Genomic DNA, 7,651 nt, shown 5'->3' on the forward strand with positions numbered 1-7,651 from the left:
TAATCCTACTCTCCGCCTCCCGTTTCGCCACTTAGACTCAGTCACCCTTTTAAGCAATATCATGACACTCTCAATATGACGAAAAACAAACAAACCCCCCAAAAATAACGCTAATCTTTGAACGGGCGGGGGGGGGGGGGGGGGGGGGCTCTGCAAAATTGTCACCGATCCTCCCTTTTGGTTGACTCAGATTAAGAGGGTGCAAACGTTGTGCTTTTCAGCCCGTATTTTTTCCTCTGGAGAGTAATGGAGGAGCCTTCTCTCTCCATCAGGAAGGCATTACAGCAAACATCTGTGGAATAACGGACAGGGAAATGAGTTCTCCCTGCAGCCAGCCTGCTGTGTGGGTGCCATGGAACGTGACCAGCATGCATGTTGCCCAACCGGTGGAGTGGAACCCGTTTGATGGGTACGTTCGACACACTGGCACGATGCCAATTTAGACAAGCATGCCCACGAACTGAATCTCGCTCTGCATGGCAAGTGTCTGTGCATGTGTCTGTGTGCGTGCATGAGTGTGTGTGTGTGTGTGTGTGCGTGTGAGAGTGAGTGTGTTTGTCTGAGAGAGATAGAGGGAGAACGAGCTAGAGAGAGAGAGAGAGGTACTCAAACCCCACCAAATTCAATTTCCCTATACAATTGAATATCTGAAGGAAATCTGGCACTGCGGCCAATTTTCTCACCCGATTGCTTGGACTAAATCAAGGGGCCAAACAGGCCCATGTTGGGGTGAGCCAGGTATGATTGCTCTCAAAGACAACACCAGATGAGCTTTGGCTTTTAGTGTTGTGTGACACATTTCTACAACAGCTATGTGTCGTCTGTGCATGTACCCTTAGTTATGGAAAGTGGGGTCATCTTGGCACAAGAAAACTTTTAAATCAAACATTTCACGATTTGTGCATTGCAGTTTTGTGTCTGTTCGTGCATCAGCTTTTGAACATTACAATGCTGCCACCTACTGGTGCACATCCTTAGCACACAATACATTCATCGATCTTGGTCAGCGATTTGTTTGCTCTCCAAAAGTGCCCCCTACTGTTCAGTAGCTACTGTAGACCGATGGGTCCCATGCATGTATTTTCTCCAGCAGGGGTCAGTGTGTTTCTGACAACAGGTGTTCAGACTTCAGTCTGACTTCCCTCCTCATCTGAAGGGTGGTCTGCATGGGATAAGTGGATATGCCTGTCACATGATATCACCATCAAAAGGACACAATCTCATTGGTGTATCAATATAGGCCCCCGGTCAGAAGGTTGGCAGTTTAAATACGCCCTGTGACACAACAAGAGGGAAAAGATCTCTCTGTCAATCTTCCTCAATCCTAAAAAGTTTGACTCTATTACAAGGTTTCAGCACATCTATCATCGTTCATCTGATTATATGAATGATTATGTCATGTCCTGTACACTGTGTCTGTGGAGCTTTAGTCCACAGTACTGGCAAAGCGACCAGAAAAATAACAAGTGAAAAACAATTTTAGACACAATGTCTAATAGATCACAGCTGACTCAGCACATGATACTGCTACAGGAAGACCCACCATAATTAGATTTCCTTGTCATCAGTTTAAACTCATGATTAAAAAACAAGGGAGCCATTAGACTTTTTGTAAAAACCACCCCTCGACGTCTCTGTCAGTTCTTGGACAACTGAAGGTATTTGTGTGAATGATTGTGCTTGTTTGTGTGCTCCTGTTTGTCTGAAGGTTTCTGTATTTGTGTGTGTATGTGTGTCTGTGTATGTGTGTGTGTGTGTGTGTGTGACCTTCCCTGACCTCTCCCTTATCCTTAACCCTGCATCTTCAGCATCAAGCCTTCCATCTTAATCAGAGCTAATTAACAGCTCATTTAGGCTGTCGTCACCTCTCCCTCTCTGGGGATGGCTAACCAGGAAGCCTCTACCATCAGGGCCACACTAGCCATTCCCCCCATTCTCAGCCAATCACTCTGCTGAGTGAAGACTGGATCCCCTGCAGGATGGAAGCTTCTAGGAGGATATTCTAGGCTTGGAGAGGAGACAGTCCAATATACAGTATATCATTTTAATTATAGTTTAAATCGCATTAGATCATTACAATGTGATATTATTATTTTGTTCTTTTTTCTCTTATTCATACATGTGAATTCACACTTTGTTAAATATGGGTAGAGTAGAGTGTCTATCAAAATGTCTAAACTTGTTCAAAAGTCTTTGTTTTGATCTCCTTGCCTCACATCTGAGTCACAAAATTTGATCAACCTTCAACCGACAGCAGCAGGGATTATATTTCTGTTTACCAGGAAATAGACATTCTATATAGATGTGTTTGATCCTCCAGTTGCCGTTGCTGTAGTTCTGGCCCTGGCCAAGATCCTGCAGATGGATCATTCAGCTAAACATACAAAGCTACCCCAGGGTTATTTAGGCACAGAGGCATCATCCTCTTAAGTCCATGTGTCTATGGGTGGTGATGAGAGACACCATATCCCTGTGTGGGGAAATGCTGTGCTGGTGTCCATTTCACTTGGTGGATGGAGAGAAGAAGCTCTTTGTATGTGTAGTCCATCTGGTTGGAATTATATTTTGGGGGCTTCCTATTTCATCTCCCCCTAAGGTTTAGCTACAGTTAGCCCACAAGACAACGAGGGTGAAAGTGGAGACTGGAGAGAGTCGACCACCCTCTTCCAACTCCTCCACCTCAGACGCAGTCTCTGTCCGTCCGTCATCTCATCCTTCGGTAGACGGCGGTAGACGGCCCAGGGTTTAAAAGAGTTTGTTAAAGACTGGGGACGCCCAATCAGAAGCAGCAAAGTGAGTTTGGTGCATTAGCGACAGCATGAACACATGCCTGACTGTATGTCTGGATCATGTGTGGTGGACACCATGAGAGCTGCTCATCTTCAGAGTAGCAACAGTTCAGTGCTTCTCGCTTTCATGTCACACAGCATTTCATTGACTGATTATATAAAGGTAACTCAATGTGCAGAGGCATATAGAAGGTATGTTGGACATGGTATGTTGGACTTTCCAACTAGTGTTTTCGTCCACTTCATATCACCTTATAATTAGCTTGATGAGACAGCTCTCAACATAGTTACCCTGAGAACGAAAGTTACTGTAAAATTGAGTTTATCTCCAGATTTGATTCTGTAATTCAATTGAATCGAGGTGGATGATATAGTAGCAAGTACATTTTCTTGACTGAGGTGGCCATTGCTGAGATATATCAAAGTAGGTCCAGCAGAACAACAATGCATTTATATGAATGTGAATAATTTGGTAAAGAAATCTTGTGATATCTGATGACCCTTTTGCGGAAAACATGTCAACAAATTAAACCCGCAAGTCAAGAGGGCCAGAATAAGTTTGTGCTGTTCAACTGATTTGTGCATTTGCTGTTAAGAGATGAATTGCTGTAAGTCATCTGGTTTGAAACACCTCTATCTCACATTCAAATATGTATTTTATCTACAGACTAATCTCATACCAATAAATTGTCCAAAACTGGTAACCCAATTACCGTTTCCAAAAAAATGGTTGTGCCGTAGCAACACCCAATCAGGAACCAGAATAAACTTCCCTTTACCACATGTATGGGCCCATCGTCACTCTCCACTTATCCGTAAAACGAGACTGAGAAGGGGGGGGGGTGAATAGGGAGGAGAATAAAATAGTGTGAAATACCTCCTTAAGTAACACATCATCTCCCTCTTCCTCACCACTGCTCTCTCCATCACTGGGAGGACCCTCCGGTACCCCACCCTCCCTGGTCACATGGCGGGACTACCCCTCGGACAGGGTTACAACACAGCCGGTTCTCTCAGTCCAGGAACCCCACATGCCTGTCACAGACCTGCCTCAGACCTGCCTCAGACCTGCCACAGACCTGCCACAGACCTGCCTCAGACCTGCCTCAGACCTGCCACAGACCTGCCTCAGACCTTCCTCAGACCTGCCACAGACCTGCCTCAGACCTGCCTCAGACCTGCCACAGACCTGCCCCAGACCTGCCTCAGACTTGCCTCAGGCCTGCCTCAGACCTGCCTCAGACCTGCCTCAGACCTGCCTCAGACCTGCTACAGACCTGCCTCAGACCTGCTACAGACCTGCTACAGACCTGCCACAGACTTGCCACAGACCCAGGACTTTGTCCCAGTGAGAACATCAGTTTGACTGATTCAAGGATCTGCAGGATGTCCTTGTTGGGAGTCAGAGATGGTAAAACTGTATTCATGAGATGAATAACTTCTTCAAACCAGGCCCACACATTTAGAATCTGCTGCACTTCAGCAATGTATAGACACAGACACGACTCCAAGTCAGTTTGGTTTGTCTGGATGAACTTTGACTGGTACTGTAGACCCAGAGGAGCTATCCTCATATAGCTACAGGGCATGGTTACCCTCAAACAGTCATCACTACACACCAAAGAGGTCCCAACTGAGCTCTAGTTACCAGGCTGACGCACACTCCAAATCCACGTCCATGAGGCGCCCCCACCCGCAACCCCGCCCCGCCCGGCCACTCCACCTGCAACCCTCTCCAGGGATGCCCCCCCAACCATCTGAAATAACCCTCAGCCCCCAGGGGTGGCCCCGAATTAACACTCTTGTCTTTGTGCCGCTTTGGGTGGCCAGGGGATTCTGTGGCTAACCTTGCGCAGATGGAAAATACCACGAGCACTTGGACTCGAGTGTCAGCGATGCCCTCTTCACACAACCCTATAGAAGGAAAACAATCCAAAATGGCTTCTGCAACAGACGGGGAGAACAGTCAATGCAACGACCGTGTTCCCAAACAATGAGAACTACAAATTACTAGTCAATGTGATTGTTCATGGACAATCACATTGTGATTGTGTGGTCATGGACGCGTCGGAATAAGCTTACACATCTCAGAGTGTGGGATAAAGTTCAAAACTCTTACAGTACATGCTGTAAGACCATTATGACTTCTCATGAACCAACAGACAACTGATTTTCCTGTTATCATGCATGATTGGTCTCGATGGATGAACCCTGTATTCAAATGTGACCTTGGAAGACCTTACAGCATGTGTCCCTTGGAGCTTTAGAGAGTCGTAACTGGCTCTGTGTGGTTGAAGGTACGTCTTTGAGTTACTCAAGAAACCATGTAATGTGTTGGGCTAAAAGAGGTGGGACTGGAGGTGGAGGAAATTAAAGTCAGATGATGGCGTTTCCCCCCCGAGAAGGGAGGCATTTGTTGGAATCTCTTTTCAGGAGACAGAACAGTGAAGCCAGGTGATTTAATTTGAGCTCCTCTAACTCGACTTCCAATCCTCCGTAACTATTTTCACATGGATCAGTTGATGTTCTCCAATAACAGCAGGCCTACTCACACAAGCAACTACTTTGTTAGTCAACAAACCTTGTTTATGTATGACTTTTAATATTCTAATAGATAACCCAATTCATAATATTTAGCTTTGACCAAAGAGGCACATTTTGGCACAGAATGATATTCTACTGCTGGCTCTCATATTACTTGTTTGTTATAGCAAACATTGGATTCACAGTTGATTCTTAACAAACATGTAAGGAGAAGCCAGAAACAGGATGTTCAGTAGAATCCGTTCCCAGATCCTCTGGCATCCTTCAGCCCATCTTGTTCTCAGCATCTGGTCCACAGTCCCCACCTGCAGCCTCAACTTCTAGCCCCAGCCCCAGTCCCCATCCCTACCCCAACCCCAACCCCTGCCCCAGCCCTAGCAGACTTTGAAGGTGTGCCTACATTCCACCGCCCCCTATCCTCCATCCCCCAGTTCTCCCTCCCAGTCCCTGGCCCCAGCAGCTCCCCAAGCCCGGCCGTTAAGGCTAGGGGATAAGACTGCAGCTGTCTGGGCACCACCAGACCCTGGGTGCTGCTAAAGCCTGTGCTTACCACTGCCACAAATACAGTGGCTAGGAAAGGTCAGGTCAGACAGACTCCGTCATCGCCCCCCCTCACTTTAATCATTACCCTCAAACCTCGCTGGGTCACTCTAACTTGATCTCCTGGACGAACCCTCTGAACCACCAGTCAACCATGGAAGAAGAGATCCCAGAGGCTGGCTTTGAAGTTTTATCACCCCATAGGGTAATAAGGGGTGACAGAGATGGAGTTGATCTGTTCTGTTGGGGGAGGAATAAGATTTTTGTGCTGCCAGGTCCCATGTACGGTGGGGTTCTCAGGTTGATCCAGTGCTGAAGAATCTGTAGATGCTTTTAGTTTGTTCTAGATTTTGTCCAAGCTAGAGTTTGACCATGTTTTTTCCCCAATGAAAGTTGTACAATACCTGGTATCCAAATTGGTCCTGGACGGGTTACTGAGATTGTCCAATCTCATGAGAATAACTTCCAGAACCATCTTAAAATGATTCAATTATTGAATGTGGCTTTAGTATGACCAGTCATTGTATAATGATTGAAACTCGCCTTGGGATGGGTCACAGTGTATAGACTAACTTTTCCTGGATGTTTACACCAGTAAAATTGGACAAATTATGGATATGATTTTAATCTTTGACCTTTGGTTCCTGGGGAGGGGGTTATCTCTCCAGTATCTCTCCACCCTTGATCCTTATCCATTAAATTGTGTCCTTGCAACACGGCAGCAAAGTGATGCTGCTCTATAAATGATGGAGTAAATCCCTGGTCATTTGGGCCTGCATGGTGTTCTCTGACTGTTAAACCCAGAGGGTGATTTGTGGCATGGTTCACAGCCTGCTGCCATCCCACCCGCACTCTTTATTTAGACCCACTTTGGGTTGCCAAGTTGGGCCCCTATTCACCCCCCCACACACACACCCCCACTTCCCTTTTTGGATGAAAGACAAAGCAATGATCCTGGCGTCTTTCTCCATACCTGCATTAAGGGGCGGTCACATCGAGGTGAAAAAAAAATGGCGCCTCATGGATTTGAATGATAGAGGGCGTACCAAGGTTAATTTGCCTGAACTTTTGACCCACAAAATGGTGGGACTTATCAATGTTGAACCAATAGGAAAAGAGTGTGTGTGACAGGGTGACAGTCCCACGCCCGAACCCCCCACCAGGTGGCTCTGTCTGGGAGCACTGGAGATGTGTGCCTGGATGTATTTCCCATTTGCAGTGCCATCTACGGGAGTAGAGCAGAGAGAGAGGGGAACATGGCTCTTGTCTGAGGTGTAACCTAGCCCTTCTGTCTCAGTCTGCGTTTATTTTACTAATCTGTCCGCTGCCAGGCAAGGACAGCTGGTGCGACTGGTTGCTGGTACGGCTTGGATGGGGGCTGGGAGGATGGAGGCTGGGATGGGGGCTGGCAGGATGGAGGCTGTGAGGGGGAGGATGGAGGCTGTGATGGGGGCTAGGAGGATGGAGGCTGGGATGGGGGCTGGCAGGATGGAGGCTGTGAGGGGGAGGATGGAGGCTGTGATGGGGAGGATGGAGGCTGGGATAGGGGCTGGGAGGATGGGGGCTAGAGGGATGGAGGCTGGGGGACTGGAGTGATATAGCCAGGACTGTGGTCCATTAGGACCCAGATCGCCCTAAAGCCTGGGCAGTGATCAGCGGACAGGCTTGGGGTTGGGTGGGAGAGGGGGGCAGCTGGAGGGCCTTCTGCTGGTCCTGTCATCACTCAGTTCTGCTGCCTTAAGCACCTTGAATGCTGCTCCACTGAGGGGGCTGGAGGA

This window comes from Hypomesus nipponensis, chromosome 23 (genome assembly GCF_054491055.1).
Source record: "Hypomesus nipponensis isolate SF chromosome 23, ASM5449105v1, whole genome shotgun sequence".
NCBI lineage: Eukaryota > Metazoa > Chordata > Actinopteri > Osmeriformes > Osmeridae > Hypomesus > Hypomesus nipponensis.